The following is a 17,609-nucleotide window of genomic DNA, read 5'->3' on the forward strand; positions in this document are numbered from 1 at the left end:
ATGTGATCTTGTTAATTCATAGTTATTGTCACAATCATACAACTTTTGCAAAAAAAAAAAATGTGAATGCCCTGTCTTGCCTGCAACAGTCTCAGTTGTCCATCCTGTCCGGAAAGGAACATTCCCTTCCTGTTTGAATCGTGCTGTCAAAAAAATCTGAAGTTACTTAGCCTAGCTTGAAGAGACAGCACATCTGCTGCCCTGCAAACCCACTTTCCTTGATGTTGAGTCGGGTTGACAGAATCCTAAGAAGAATGTTTCACACATGCTGAGTGACTGAAGTTCCACTGAATTGACCAGCTTGGGGTTACATATCAAAAACATTTTTCTGGCACATTGCTTGGCACAAATGGTATGCTTCATAGATTTTACTTTTGTCTTTTTTGACTTTACTCTTTTACCTTGTCATCGCCACCATGAAGGTGATTCCAAGAAGGCTTTTTTGAGGGATTCCTCTGGGATTCTCACAGGGATCAAAGTAACCTAAAGTGGTTATAAAAAATCATTGTTAGGCTTCATGGCGGTCTGAGAGATGTCATTATGTTAAATCCGTAGTTAAGTATAAACCTACATGCATTGTATTAGCACTACACACGTTTCTGAACAAGTGGCGGTGTCCTGGCTGAAACACTATTGCAATATTATATTTATTATATTATTTATTATTAGATCTACCCTATTTAAAGGTCACTAAAGTAGGTGATGTTATTCTACATATTCAAATCCAGTGTACAAATGAAACCTTATTCTTCAGACACATTAGCCATTAGACATAAAAAATCACTATGCACATTTTTAAAAAGCAGTGTGCCTTCCAGACAACTGAGAAACTGGAAATATCCCACTCGGAGCTTCCGAGGGCTGACCTCAAAGCATTGTAGTTGAAAGTAAACAACAAACATGGCTGACGACCTCAATAAGAGTGTTGTTGTTGTATAGGATAGATCTAGCACAACTAACTAGTCAGCAAAACTATAAAGCACAGGTTGTGTAAGTGCTCTGACACAAGCTTTCCAAATGATCTAGTTTGAACTCTTGCTTACAAGGCTGCTGATGCCTTAATTACTTGTGATGTCCCAGCACAGGTCTCATTAACAAGGTGGTTTTCCATCTGGGACTAGTGAAACCCCCACAGGAAAACAACATGATGGAAAGTAAAATTGGTACCCACAATAAAGGGTAACACATACAGTGGTGAACATTATCCGCTACGGCTGATGCTGGTTATTTTTAAGGTTATTTTTCTCTTCCTTTTCTTCATAGGAAATAATGTCAACTGAATTCATTAGTAGCGATTGACTGGCGGCCACCCCAGGATGTACCCTGCCTCTTACCCCAAGTCAGCTGGGATTGGCTCCAGCCTACCCTTATTTTTTTCTTTTTTGGCCCTCCACCTTTTGATTTTTCAGTCTGCAGGCCTAGAAGAAAAAAAATTGGACACCCCTTGTATATGTGATTCATCTTGACTTCTGGAGCTGCAGCAATTAATGGATGAATTGGGGGGGGTAGTTATCCATGGAAGTAGAGCTGTTATGTTTGTGTTTGAGGCAAAACAAAAATATTCACTTTGAAAACAGCGTTTTATGTACATTTTTGCCTCTTTTGTGATATGCTGCGGACCAAACCACTTAGTCTTTGTGTTTGATTCATATTGATTTGGTCTGTCTAGGGCAATCTCTTAAACAAAATAAAAGCCTTTATTTGTGTAAAATTAAAATACATCATAGGCCACTTTATACATAAAAAACAGATACAGCTTGGTAGTTTAAAAAAATGAAATGTAATTTTTTTGACAAGTTACTTTCAGTGTGGTCTCATCCTCTTCAACCAGAGCACCTGAACATACAGTAAAAAATACAAAAAAAAAGCATCAACTTCGGGTGTTTGCCACATGCCACATGCTCTGGAGCCGCGGGTCGCCAAACCCTTGTCTGAGACCTAACCGATTACTCAATTAAATGAAACAAGCAATGTTTTTCTCTGCCTGGCCATAATTAGTGGGAGCGAACACTCTCTCTGTGCTGCTGTTGTTGATGAAAGTAGTGTTGGTTGCCATGGATTCTGTGAAATCAGTGCACCCTGGAAGAAAGTTATGTTAATGCTAAGAAATGCCAGAAAATAGACTCAAAACATGTGAACTCGACTTGTCCTGTTCAATACAATACGGTAAAATAGGCATATTTCAGACATAGTTGCAAATGCTGAGTAATCATGATTCATTTGAAAATTGTGATTAATGGGATTAAACATTTTAATCATTTGACATTCCTAGTTGTCATGAATGTGCCTGCTACTACATGGTCACAGCACGTATATAAAATGACACAATGTTGGTTTTTCAAATGAAAGATTGACAGTTGGAATAATTGAATCTCATGTACATGCATTATTAGGTTATTCATGCTAGCAGTGTTTCAATATTTACAACACACAGAAAAGACAAAGACATACTGTATTTGTTCGTGTCTCAATAGGCTTTTTTTTGCCTTTAATGTGATTTCGCACTCATAGTGGAGATGGTGGTGTGAACTTTTGAGCCACAAAACTTGGTTGAACTAAATTAAATGTTGTATTCTCGTGTTAAATGATGCCAAAGTTTCAGACAATGAAGTGAGCCTTAAAAGAAGTTTTGGATGGCTCAAAATGCTTGTTTTGAAAAGACGTGATAAAAGAAGTAAGCACAAATCCAAGGAAATATAGCTGGAATAGGTGCAGATTATGGAAAATCGAAAAAGCTTTCTGTGCGGGTTATTGTGTGTAACTGCTCTATAGGAGACCACAACTCAATACAAAGGGTAAAAAAATTAGCATAATAGGTCCCCTTAAAACATTTTCAGATCTGTATTAATTTAATGTTTTATTTGTGTACATTCAATAATTAATTAATTCATTTTCTATGCTTATCCTCACGAGGGTAGCGGGGGGTGCTGGAGCCTATCCCAGCTGTTTTTGGGCAAGAGGTGGGGTACACCCTGGACTGGTCGCCAGCCAGTCACAGGGCACATATAGACAAACAACCATTCACACTCACATTCATACCTATGGACAATTTGGAGTCCCCAATTAACTCATATTTTTGGAATGTGGGAGGAAACCGGAGTACCCGGAGAAAACCCACGCATGCATGGGGAGAACATGCAAACTCCACGCAGAGATGGCTGAGGGTGGAATTGAACTCCTAGCTGTGAGGCCTGCTTGCTAACCACTCACCGCCGTGCGGCCTATTTGTGTACATTTTGGATCAAATATGTATAAAAAAATCTAATGTTACAAACACACAATAATACATATTTTGACATAATACAATACTTCTCTAGTGCCAGTGGGAATTGAGCATTTTTGAATGCAACTCTGGATGAAATGATATTGTGTACCTAATTTTGTGTTGGAGGTGGAAATTCCTTACACATCATCACTACCTGAAAAAGTGCTTTTATTGGTTAAAAATTGCAACACATTAGTGATACACTTCCTAGTCTTTCCTGATTTATATTTGATCTATCTACCAATGACTAAAGCATGCTGCCATCATGGTCTTCCATTATAAAGTAAGTATGCCAGAAGCACAGATACAGGTGTGGTGTAACAGCACAGACCAGTGGTGAATCAGTGCTATGGCATGTTGCTCCATTTACCAATGAGGCATCATAGTGCTTCACTCAACCTGTCTCCTGAGTAATAATGAAGAGTTGGATTTGCTAATTTGTGGGTGCTTGCCTGCAAAGATGGCAGGGTTACTTAAATTGCAAACCGAGTTGGCGAGTTCTCATAGGATGTGCAAATGTACACAGTGTCTTGCTGCTTACGTTGCACTCACTTCCGTGTTAGTATTCACATATGTGTCCTAATGCAACCTCTTTTGATGTGTCGGAAAATGTGCTTATCATACTGAGGTGTTGCATGCTTTTTCAACACTCATTTGCATGCCTACATGCACACACACTCTTTTTCTCTTGCTCGCACACGTGCACAACTTAAAAGCCCCCCCCCACCCGGTGTGGGAATTGAAACAGTGCCGCCCGTTTGACCCTTTGTGCTTTTACAACTCCACTGCAGTACTTAAACTTAGGATGCATACCAGTTCCTACAATTGGAATGCCGTGACATAAGCGCACGCACACACACGTGTGAATGAAGCACCGGAGGGAACTTAGCTGAAAGCCAGAGTTGGTTTTAAGAGCGTTGAATTTTGAAAGGCGAAGGCTCTCTTTCCTAATCTCCTCATCCCTTTCCCACCCCTTCCCTCTCTCCCTACTGTGTTGCAGGAGAATTCTGGGGAGATTTCTGACTCTTTCAATCCTCAAGGATGAAGCAACACTGGGGACCTGTTCACTGAGATGGGGTAAGGGCTCTCCGCCATGATGACCTCCACACTTTTATCTCCTTGCCCGGATTGCCAAAAGTTTATATATGCAAATAGAGAAGCTCTCGTCTATGGGAAAGTAAGCGAAGGCAGATTGGGAAAACAGATGAAAGTTTAACCACCATCTTCTACAAAGTGGACAGATGTGTGTAAGAAGCAGACAAGACACAGCGGTGATCCTGGGCTCTTTCTAAAAGGCCGCCTCTTATGCATTATTGACTGTGTAGCTCTCCAACAAATCGCTGAGCTTTTTTACTCTCATGCCGTCACAGTTCTAAATATATACCATGCGCTCACCCCGTTCACTTTGTTAAAAGATGCCAAGACTGTGTGTGTGTGTGTGTGTGTTTGTGTGTGTGCATGCACACTCTGGAATACCACTTTCCTTCACTTTTGTCTGACTCATTTCAAACCAGCACATTTCCATACAAAAAAGATGCTTTGAAAGAGGACTTCACTGGGAGTCCCATTTACTGTACACTCGGAGGAGGTCACATGTGTCACGAGGATAGCTCTCAAATAATCAAAAACAAGGAGCTTCGTTTTACCTCACAAGGGTCAGGGTCCTCAGGGTTTTTGTAGTACTCAATCTACTCTACAGGTGGCAGCAACACACCCAGCAGATACTGTACAATAACAACTCAGGGTCAGATCCCTGAATGGTCAGTCTTTTCTATTGAGCAAGGCATATAATTTTACTTTAGCAGACACTTTTTACACTTTTACATAATATTCCTGCACTATTATATTTTATTTTCTTATTGCTACAGTTGTTACAGTACATATTTTTTTTATATTACAGTGGGTAAAAAAACACAGTGCCACTGTTCCACCAGTATTTTTTTTTTATTTTAAGAACATTATTAAACAACGATTGCAAATGTTGGTACAGTATGTTAAAAAAATACTAATTTTGATTAATTCTAAATAAATATTCATTCATTCATTCATTCATTTTCTACCGCTTTTTCCTCACGAGGGTTGCGGGGGTGCTGGAGCCTATCCCAGCTGTCTTTAGGCGAGAGGCGGGGTACTCCCTGGACTGGTCGCCAGCCAATCACAGGGCACATATAGACAAACAACCATTCACACTCACATTCATACCTATGGACAATTTGGATTCACCAATTAACCTAGCATGTTTTTGGAACGTCGGAGGAAACCGGAGTACCCGGAGAAAACCCACGCATGCACGGGGAGAACATGCAATCTCCACACAGAGATGGCCGAGGGTGGTCTAAATAAATATTCTGATCTATAATTTTTTTTATATTGCAATTATTAATTATTAAGCCAATTCCTCAATGTTCCCAACACAATTGAATGCCTTCTTCGAGGACAAAACACAAGTAAACTGGTTGGGTAATCTTCCATGCACCCTCAAGGATCCTGCTGGGAGTGGAGAGTTGGTCCACATTTCCCACAAGGATGGAAATCACACTGCTCCTTAAGCCAAGATTCAACTATCCGCCGGACCCCCCTTTCGAGAATCCCTGAATAGACAATACCAGGAAGGCTGAAAAGTGTGATTCCACATTGGAAAACATAACACAGCTTCTCCAGACTCTTCCTACATCCCAAGTTTTTGCCTCCACCAACCGCTTGCAGCTGTGTCCAGCTTTTAGGCCCATGGGACTCCTTCGGCTTGACAACATTCCTCACCACTGATGTCTACCAAAGGGTTCTGGGATTTACACTATGACACTATGGATTTACACTATCACCTCTCAATGCATAGTCCTTCCTATATGATGAGGACTTTATCTCCCTGGGACTTCTCAACCTCGCCCACCAGCTCAGGCTGCTTCCCCATCAGAAAAGTGACATTCCATGTAAACTTTTGCAGCTGAGTATCAGACTGCTAAGGTCTCCTCTTATGGCTGCCACCCAAGCTCATGTTGCTTCCTTTGAGTTTTGCCTTGCTGGGCCCAGGGGGGCAGGCCCGGGCTACTTGGGCTATTTGAGCTACACTTTGTCTGGTCCCTCACCTAGAAGCTGTTTGTCTTGGATGGTCCTACCAGGGACATAGAAGCTCCTGACAACTTAGCTCCTAGAATCATCGGGACACGTAAACTCCTCCACCAGGAGGTGGTAGCTCAGAGAAGGTGTTCATCTATCATTATTTAATAAGTTATTGATTTCTGAATGTCGTGCCTTGGTTTATATTTTATATTTTATTTCTGTCAGTTTTTATGCTTTTATTTATTTATCCATCTATATCTGTCTTCAGTTGCTTTATTTAGTTGTATTATAATTAATTTTCCTTCTTCTTACTTCTTTTTGGACACTTTGAATTGTGCAAGTGTACTATAAATCTTCTAAATGTTCCATAATTTAACTTGTAAGTATGAAACAAATTAATCATTGCCAAAAATAAATGTTTTTGTATGTATTTCTTCTTTTTTGTGTATTGATACAATTCCAAAAATACACATTGACTCCTGTTTATTCAATTTTTCTGCTTTATTTACAATATTAGTTTTTATATATCAAAGTATGAAACTCGTTCTTTTACAGTTTATGTTACTTTATAATAAAAGTGAAGTAGTGTGATGACCATAGTAGATAATACATTCCATAGCATTACATACAATATTATCTATACGTACATGTAGACATTTTGTGTGTAACATGGCCAACACTTTTAGTAAATGAATGATTTTTATGTTCTTAATCATGAATTGATATATGTCAGTGAGCTGCAAAAAGTTCTGAAAAAGAAGAATTGATTGGCCCACTTAGCCAGCCAATGTGTCTGCAGGCCCTTCATCCAAACGACAAGTTTATCAAGCAAATTACTCTTCTGGACACGTGAGATATTGTTGATTAATCAAGTTTGCAGACAGTTAACAGTCTTTCTGTTCATTTCAGCTCCCACTTCAAATTGTCCTGCTTCCGCATGAACCATGACTAAAGGTAATTTGTGTGTTTCCGTGCTTGTGTGTGTGTATGTGTGTGTGGGCATTTCTGGCATGTTTTTCAAGTGATTTCCAGTCGCCGTCTGTGAGGGTGTTATATTGACAATGCACATTAGTGCTGGGGAGGCCTGAGTGGTATATGAGGGGTGCAGAGGGTGAGGACAGGGGGTGGAATTGGAAATGAAGTGCTTGCTGCCTCCAGCTTATGTGTGCAGTGTTGCTGGTGCATGTGTGTGTATGTGGTCTTGTGAGGATCGCCGTCAAGTTCCTCTCTCTATCACACACACACACACACACACACGTATACATATGTTGCAAATAAGAGACACAGCGTAGGTTGGGGGTAACCTGCCTCTCTGCTTCACACACCAACACACTGACGTCATGATTGGTTCCCAGATTTAAATTGAGGAAACTGGACTCTTCTCGTTTGTTGAAGATGTTTCACCTTTCATTCAAAAGGCTTCTTTAGTTCTATAATAATGGGCATAGAGTTTCCATATTTATGTCCCTGGTGAGTGTGTCCACTGGGGGTGGTTTACATTAAGATTGATGTTGTTATCGTGGCCTGATATTATTGGTGACAACATGACAATAGGTCATCTTATGTTGGCTTCAGCTTAAATGTCTTCAACAAATTTCCTTTGATTCAACCTTGTCGAATGACCATGTCGTTGGTTGACTGAGAATGGACACGCATGCCGTGAGTGGTTGTGTTTAGTGTCCCGTTCAATTGTCACGTCGATGGAGATGATGTGACACAGCTGTGTTTATAGGGTGAAATCCAGCTGGGTTTGCCAGGATTGTCTGAATTCATTCATTACTCATGCAACTCCAATTGTGTGGAGTCATAATACTGCCAAGGTTTGGCATGGGAAACACATCAGCATTGTAGAAAAAGAACAATTGTCTTTTGAAAAGCACTGTCACTGAAAACATTGACATAAACTGGAAAGTAATATTTAAGTACATATACAGTAATCCCTCATTTATCACAGTTCGGTGGTTCTGGACCCAACCATGATAAATGAATTTCTGCCTAATAGCAATCAATATTAATGAACCCTCTGCAATCTAGACATGAAATAACTCTCTTTGCTTTGATATTACTCAATATAGTAGATAGAATCAGAAAAAATAAGCCATTTAAGACAGTTTAAATCAGGTGCAGAATTGGTGGTGGACAGGAAGTGACGGCTATGGCCGGAACAGTTATGTTATTATGATGAATAGTATTATTATTATTATGATACTGCTGTTCTGCCTGTTGATAATTTAAATGTGTGTGTATATATATACATATATATACGTTTTCATGTCGCTGGTGCATTTAAGTGTTAATTCTACATCTTTTTCTGTCATGCCAAAATGTATTTTCACTGATCTCTGACACCATCAAATAGCGATCTACCACTATCTGCTGCCATCTGGTGGCTCTTTTTCCTACATTTTAAGCCGGCTGTCATCCGTTTATTCTCTGAATTTATGAGGAGGACACCATGTTTACACACCCGTTCATTTGAATTGCTCCATCAAGCCGTGATCAAGATGGTTAAGTAAACATTTCTAAGAAAAAGAAGATGAACATTGTCCAGAATAGATTATGCAAATGCAGCATCTGCGGTCAAACGCTCTTCAGACTTCCAAGAGAAAACCCACTGAATCATCTTCTGTTTAAATTAAAGCTGCCTTAAAAATGATCCTTTTTTTTAACATCATTAGGCAAGGATTTAAATTAATTCAGCCCAGAACATTGAGATTATGTTCCGGCATCATTATCTTCAACGAAGTAACACCGCTTCTACAATCCATGTTCTGCTCTCTAGCTCCTTTTAATTCCACTGTTACCACACATTTGCATGAGTTACCCAGTTTGTGTGAATGATGATGTTGAGATCATTTGAATTTTATTCAAAAAGTAAAGCATTTTTAAGATTGTGCTTCACCTTCTGATGTTGTTGACTTTGAAAACTTTGAAAGGAGTGCTGCTATTATGCAGTCAGTATATTAAACAGTTTCTTAAAAAAAAAAAAGTACACAATTTCATCCATCCATACATCTTTTTCCACTTATCCCGAGTCAGGTCATGGGTGCAGCACCCTAAGCAGAGAAACTCAGACTTCCCTCTCTCCAGTTAAATCGTCCAGCTCCTCCTGGAGGATTCTGAGGCCTTCTCAGGTCAGTTGAGAGATACAGTCTCTCCAACACGTCCTGGGTCTTCCCCCAAGGCTGGCCAGACGTGCCTGGAACACCTCCACACGGAAGCGTCCAGATGTAGGAGTCACCTCATCTGGCTCGTGTCAATGTGGAGAATAACGTCTCTACTCTAAGTTCCTCCCAGATGACAGAACACTCTCACCTATCTCTAAGGGAGAACCCATCCACCCTACGGGGGAATTCATTTAGGCCGCTGATGACCTTGTGAGGATAGTAATGTAAATTAAAAGCTGCCCCTTTCCACCATGATGGACCAATATCAAGAGATATTGACATAGATACACTGACATAAAATCATCAGACAGATTATTAAAATAAACAAAACTCATTCATTTTCTATGCCGCTTGTCCTCACTAGGGTTGCGGGGGTATGCTGTTTTTGGAATGTGGGAGGAAACCGGAGTATATCAAACAGAGATTCGAACCCAGATCTTTCAGATTGCCTGACTCTAACCCAGTGATTTTCAACAACTGTGCCGCGGCACACAAGTGTGCCGTGAGAAATCGTCAGGTGTGCCGTGAGGAATTATTCAATATCACTTTTTTTAATTAATATGTATTAATAATTTTCTGCAAATATTATGTAATTGTTGCGTGTCATTGGTGTAAAGACTGGCAGAGCAATACAATGTTCGTCCGTGTGGCAACACGTAGCTGATTGCCTCGTTCCTCTAATAGACTTAGTGATGCATGTGAGAGGTAGTGGTGACATGTTGTAACATTCATTCATTCATTTTCTACCGCTTTTCCTCACGAGGGTCGCGGGGGGTGCTGGAGCCTATCCCAGCTGTCTTTGGGCGAGAGGCGGGGTACACCCTGGACTGGTCGCCAGCCAATCACAGGGCACATATAGACAAACAACCATTCACACTCACATTCATACCTATGGACAATTTGGAGTCGCCAATTAACCTAGCATGTTTTTGGAATGTGGGAGGAAACCAGAGAAAACCCATGCATGCACGGGGAGAACATGCGACTCCACACAGAGATGGCCGAGGGTGTACATGTTGTGTACATGTTGTAACATTGTTGGTTAAATTAGTATGCAGATCAAAAGGATCTGCTGTGGCGAGTCCATAACAAGGAAAAAACTGAAAGAAGCAAATAATGTTGGTTAGTGGTGTGCCACAAAATTTTTCCAATGTAAAAAACGTGCCGTGGCTCAAAAAGGTTGAAAAACACTGCTCTAACCACTAAACAACTGGCCCTCAAAAAATACTTATAGTAGTGTATAATATAGTACCAGTATTAATGAATTTTTTGTATTATTATATTTAGTTGTAAAATATTGCCACTGTCTCAAAACTGCTTTTTTATTTCAATCAACATTTTTATTTGCAGTAAAAAATACAAATGATTGCTTTTGTGCAATATAGTTTTCAAAGTAAAAAATAGTGGGCTTGGCTAGCTTGTTTTTGTTTTAGTTACATATAATCATTTTTATTAACTAATATAGTAATAATTATTGCTGTGGTGGCTACAGATTTTTTTTATTATCAAGAATTTTTGTTCTTAAATAATTGCTAATGTTTTTGTTTGCAAATATTACCAATAGTCTTGTTATTACAATATACGTAATTGTATTATTTTAATTGGACTAAATATTGCTACTGTGGTGATAGTATGAGACAAAATGATTTTTTCTTTAAATAGTTTAGTGAAAAGTCCTTAATTGCCCTTGATTTGCTTTAAATGTTTGTGCATTGTTTCACTTTTATTCTTCTTGATGCGTTGGTGTCTACGAAAAAAAACTGTAATTATTAAGATGTTATAAATAGACTGTTTTTTAAATATTTAATTTCTCCAATACTGTTTTTTTATTTTGGGTGGAGGGCAACCTGACTAAAATTCCCATGTTATGTAACATTTGAAAGAAGCCCCAAGGCTTTGCAGCACATGGCCAGCCAAACATCACACATACTTGCCTCCTGCATGTGCAGTCTGCTGTGTATTCTAGTCCATGTGAGAGGTAGAATGTGCTGCACCTTGGCTTCACACAAGGATTACACCTAGATGATTCTTCAAAAGAGAATTTCACATTGGCCAGCAGGGCTTAATCCGTGCGTGTGGAATGGGACCTTGGCGCTGTGGAGCCGTGGCCAGATATGACGGAGAACAAAGAGCAGCCAGATTAGTCTCCACAAGGAAGAGGTCTGAGCCTGACAGGCCGTCTCCTGGCAGCTCCTCCAAAATCTCTCCACTCTCTCTAATAAAGTCTGAGGGAGACATTATTCCCCCTCCATTCCTTCCTCCCTGTGAGGTGAGCATTTGGGCGAGAGAGCAAGAGTGTGTGTGTCTTATTGCTTCATTAGCCTGTGGATTTCTGGGTCACTCGTAGCCTTGTTCCCACTGTCTCTCATTCTGTAATTACCCTCACGTGAGTCACACCACATAATTAGGATGGCCCCAGACCCATTCAGCAGGGCACACACACCCACATATAAATGTCAGCCTTACCATGCACAACAATGCTAATAAGATTAGCATTGTTGAGAGTCCCGCAACCGTTCACTAACGATGATCAAATCCATGGATTAAGCCGGGATATCTTGGTCATCCTGGCTCAATTCACTCATCATCCGGTTGCACAAAAGTGGGATAGTGGAGGGTGGGCTATGTTATGACATAAATTACCAAGAGGAGTTATTCTGTGGAGCTAGCCTGGACCAGACTGAGATTGATAGCGAGATCTATTTAAGCAAGCCGCATAAATACTAATCCACCTTGATGAATCTACGTCTGCTAATCCTGGCTTGGTCTTTGTGCAACCAATTAAGCTGAGACGCTCTTGTTTTGGATTGTTTGTAGCTCAGTCATTTACCCTGGATGTTTGAATCCTACTTTCCTACTTTTAATGTTGAGGTCACGGGCATGCTGGAGCCTATCCCAGCTGTCTTCGTGCAAGAGGTACACCCTGGACTGGTCGCCAGCCAATCACAGGGCACATATAGACAAACAACCATTCACACTCACATTCATACCTATGGACAATTTGGAGTCGCCAATTAATCTAACATGTTTTTGGAATGTGGGAGGACCGTAGTACTCGGAGAAAACTCACGCATGCACGGCAGAGCATGAAAACTCCACCCAGAGATGACCGAGGGTGGAATCGAACTCGGGTCTCCTAGCTCACATGCTAACCACTTTGCACGGTGCAGCATATTTAATGTTTAATATTGTAATGATTGCTTCTGTCTCCCTTAGCTGTATTAGTTAAAAAAGACACATAATTAGGGCTGCAAGTAACAATTAATTTCTTAGTCAATTAGTCTGAAGTTTGTTGTTTTGATTAATAGAATAATTTGTTAGGTCCTTGACCAGCCATCACCAAATAGCGAATCTCGGTTGGGCTCTGGAACAATGACCAAGGAAATTGAATGGGAAATATAATCACATGTAATGGGATACACCGCCTCTCGCCCAAAGACAGCTGGGATAGGCTCCAGCACCCCCTGCGGCCCTTGTGAGGAAAAAGCGCTGCCGGTGGAAATTGGGTTACTGTTGGTCAAAGAAGAAGAGGAAGAAGATGTATCCATAAGAAAAGAGAGATGTGTGTTGTAGTGTAGTGGTTGTCAATCATTTTCTGTCAGAAATATTTTCACATTTCTGTCTGTCCGAACGATAATGGAGATACTGGCATCGCTGTGTACAGTGTCACTGTCCAGGCAATTGTGTTGAGTGCTTCAGTGGATAACTTCAGGTCTTTCTATGGTATTACATGTAGTGTGGAAGTCGTGGGAAAGAGAGGGGCTCTGAAAGATTAAATACCATGCCTCACACACATTAATGTACAACAAACACACAGGCAATGGATTAGGATGGGGGATTAGGGAAGCATCCCTGTAGCCACAAATCAGTTAGAGACAGATCAGTGTCCTTCTTCATAAATATACTATACATAGTGGGCATGCATTAAGAATGTACAAAAAGATAGATTTGGAGGGCTTGACTTTTGTCTATTTTGTTTGTATAGAGTTGTGGACCCCTATAGAGTAGCTACACACAATAACCAGCACACAAAGCTTTCTAGTTCCTCCAGAAGCTGCACCTATTCAGCTGTATTTCTTTGGATTTTGGGGTTCCTGTAAAAATGTCCTGTTTTGCACCAATGGCCCGCCTGCAGGCACGCCCACTCCGCCGTGGTTGGCCACACTCACAAGTGTATAAAAGGACTTCCCTTGACAGCGTTCACTTTTGTCAGCTTTTAACCCAAGGCCATATGTGTTGGATTCCGAATCCCATCCAGTAGAGACTCGACAGTCTGACGTTTCTCAAGAAAGGACGTTACTTCAATATGTCTCTAAATGGTAATTAGCGTTAGCATTTTAGCATTTTCTATAGTATTGGTAATGTCTAATGTGGCCACTAATTGCAGGGGGATACGGCAACCCCACTTCCTGTATGCAAGAGCTTTTGCTCCATGACTTAGACAAAATAAACACAGTTAGGATACTGATAAACTGTTACTTACTGTTTGGTCTTCTGACTCTTCCACATGATCAAGTAGTTGGAAAGGCATCGGACTTCAGCAAGTTTGTCATCTTGTCCAGCTTGTCCACTGACCTGATGGTGCCGTCTTTAGGAATTCTAAACAAATGTGGCTTTCCCGTACCAGCCATTGCTAGCAAGTAAAAAGAGTAGCAGAGCTTAGGGGAGGGCAAAGAACTTATCTGGCTTACAGTATAGCCACTCCCATATAAGGAAGTCCACTCCTCTGTGACATCACAAAGGGGCAGTTTTACCACGCCTTTTGAAACCAAACGTTTTGAGCCATCCCAAACTTACAATACAACATTCTAACTACATTTATAGGTCAGAAAAGTGGAAAAAGCCTAATCGGTCCACTTTATTATTTGTGAGCATACTTACACTATAAATATGTGGGAGGAAAATCTGAAAAATCCCTTTTTGTGTTTTTTGTCCGACCTATTCTCAAATCAGCAATGTTTACTATGACAATAACAAGGTTGTCGATGTCAACGGATTGTCGTTATTACGAGTTTGCACCTACAATACAAACACATACCATAAACAATAAGCATGATTAAATGATGTGCAACAACTGAACTGGACCGCAGAGAAACGCCTGATTGTAATTCATAGATTCTGATAACCCATTGGAAAGTTGCACATTCATACGTTGCGCAAACATCCGTAAGAGAGAAAAGAAAAGTGCAATGTATGAAACTAATACATCCATCCATCCATCCATTTTCTGTACCGCTTATACCCGCTCATGAGGGTCGCGGGCATGCTGGAGCCTATTGGGAACACCCATTTGCTGTTAATGTCAGCCATTTTTATTTTTTTCTGGTGTCTTCTGTTCTTCACAATGCATTGTTTTGAATTAGGGCGGTATTTGTGCATTACATGAGCTTCTTTGTGTGCTCTTGGCCCCCATCATGCATTCCAAACACTTTCATATGGTGTTTAAAAATCCAGCCGCACAACGCTCAGTCATATCCTGCTCATCCATGATGGAACACTAGTCATACGCTGACTGAGTTCCTCAGTCTGTGGCGAGCTCCGCTTAGGCTTGGCTGCCTCTCTCATGTCTCGGGCCACCAGACATCTGTCATCAGCACGCAACTCACTGGAGGTCTGTGGCTCCCCATGAGGCCGTCTTCTCTACCACTGTCAAATACAATCAGCGTCTTTGTATTCCCTTTTTTTTTTTCTTCCAATCGACATTTCTCCTCCCCTTCTTTCAGCACACTGTAATACATAGCCAGCAATTTGCCAATCATGCCCACGATGACACCCACGTACGCAAATACACATCATACACACTCTCATAGATGTGCACATGAGGCATCCAGGCCTGCTGTGGTGTATAATAACAGATAATTGCCTATTGCGGGTTGGCCTTCAGCAGAGGGAACCAATCACAGTGACAACCACTTTGCGAAGACGCGTGAATGTGTCTGTATGCATGCAACACACACCATTTTGAAGTATCCTCCAAACCAATGTGCATGTTACGAGTCTCAATACTGCGTTTGCCGCTGTCTTTCTTGCATTTGTATTAAAATACATCTGTTCGACTGCAATATGTGCTTTTTAGAGGCAGTTGGTATGTTGGGCTGCAGCGTAACAAAATGCAGTCGTGCACTTCTTCACTAATATGGTCGCTGCTCAGCTTGTCACTCGTCACCCATTTGGAGAGAGTCAGCATCCCTGGTTAATGGGCTGTCCTCTTGCCAGGGAACCTGATGACTCCAATTGCTCCACACTCACAACATAATGCTTTTTTAGCGGGGGGAGGCGGTGTAGTTGGGTTCACACAGGGGCAAACGCTTGCTGCAGAACATGAATTTCGGAGGATCTCACACCAAAAAGTACATGGTAGCATCTAATGTAATATGTACAATCCGGATGGCTGGTCCATTTTGTCTGATTGTTCCCATCGGAAATAATAAGAATAATCACTTCCTTGTATGTATGCTGCCATTGTTAAAGGAACCGTATCCAACAAGCTCAAGGTTAAATTTTTTAAAACCTAAATATATACAGTTGGTTTCAATTTTTGTTTGTCTGGTACTCACATACACATTGCAGCTCGTCCACACAAGCAAAAGCACTTTCAGAAATGCAACTAACAATTTTAACGTAAATTGTTATTATTATATACACCCATCCATCCATAAATCTTCTATGCCACTTGCCCTCCCGAGGGTTGTTTATTACTTTTTGCAAATGGGCCGGGGGGGGGGGGGGGGGGGGGGGTCTGGTTGCCAGTCAGGGCACATATATCAAACAACCATGTTAATAACTTTATTAATTTATCTGTATAGGTTAATTGCCGACTCCAAATTGTCCATAGGTATGAATGTGAGTGTGAATGGTTGTTTGCCTATATGTGCCTTGTGGTTGGCCGGCGACCATTCCAGAGTAACCCGCCTCTTGTCCGAAGACAGCTGTGATAGGTTCCAGCACCTCCCGGTACCCTCGTGAGGATAGTAAGTGTTAGAAAATGAATGAATGAATTCATCTGTACAGTACAGACAGAAACCAGGAAAAATGGAAAGCATTCAAGCATATCCAAGAGTCAAATTGCATGTTGCCTCTAACGTCCCCCCGACAGTTCTCAGCGTCCCCCCGAGGGGACCCGCCCCAAAATTTGAGAAGCACCGGGCACTGTTCTATAGTAATAGTTCTCAGTTCTATATGAATATATATTGCTTACTTGTATGTGTGTTTCTTCACGAACCTCTTGGGAGAACACACCAGCTCCAGTCATGTAGCAAGTGCAGGATGACTCATTTTGGGCTCTGACTTTTTTTTTGCTCTTTTCCTTCATTTTCCTCCAATTTTTGTCGTTTATTTTTCCTTACTCTACATGTTTCTGTCACCTCCTCTTTGCTCACATTTTCCCCCTTCTCACTCTTGCTACATGTTTTTCTCCCGGTGTCTGCTGGCTTACCCAGCACATGCACAGTACAGTATACGTATACTGTATGTGTTCAGTTTATACTCTGCAAATACCATCTTTTCTCAACTGTTAATAGGTGCTATCATGAAGATGTGCACATCTATGTGCATACTTCATCTTTCCAGCCGGCTCAATATGACCAAATGCAATTTCCTCCATGTGGCTGGATGTTCATCATTCCTTCTTCCCCCCCTTCTTAGTTTTTAATAAACGGCTGGTCTCTTTTCTTTTGTGCTGTTTTTTCAGACACATTCTCATTTTCAGACCTTTCTCGTAGACACACATGCGAGAAGACACACTCGCACACACTGCAGAGTCATACCTTACTGCCATTTGCAGGTCTTGTGCAGTGTATCAATCTCTGCTACCTGATTAAAGTGCATATCGCAGCTCGTCCCTGACTGTTTCTTTACAATGCTGCTTTACATTCAGAGCTGGTAGGAACTCACCATCCAGCCTAGCCAAGTGCATCTTGTGTTGTCTCTGCAAAAGACAATTAACTCAGACAATGACGTTGTCACAGCACTTACGTTGAGATTGAAATAAAACACTTTGGCGCCAGCTTTAGTGAATTGATCAGTTTGCAATTGGAAAAGATAGCAATTACATTTTTCTCCTCAATAAAGCCACGGGGAGGCTTGCTATTGTGAGCACAAAATGAACACATTTAGAT

General features: G+C 41.0%; 1 protein-coding gene across 1 annotated transcript in view; it reads left to right on the plus strand.

Annotated features, from left to right (window-relative positions):
- Window positions 1–4,265: 4,265 nt before the first annotated feature.
- The window catches only part of LOC131137438 (receptor-type tyrosine-protein phosphatase delta-like), a 126,649-nt gene continuing 113,305 nt past the window's right edge, over window positions 4,266–17,609 (plus strand). Inside the window, exons 1-2 of the mRNA XM_058085433.1 lie at window positions 4,266–4,342; window positions 7,235–7,279. The gene's annotated coding sequence lies outside the window, so the exon portion shown is untranslated. The remainder of the gene's footprint in view (window positions 4,343–7,234; window positions 7,280–17,609) is intronic.

The sequence above is a fragment of the Doryrhamphus excisus genome, chromosome 1 (assembly GCF_030265055.1).
Source record: "Doryrhamphus excisus isolate RoL2022-K1 chromosome 1, RoL_Dexc_1.0, whole genome shotgun sequence".
Lineage (NCBI taxonomy): Eukaryota > Metazoa > Chordata > Actinopteri > Syngnathiformes > Syngnathidae > Doryrhamphus > Doryrhamphus excisus.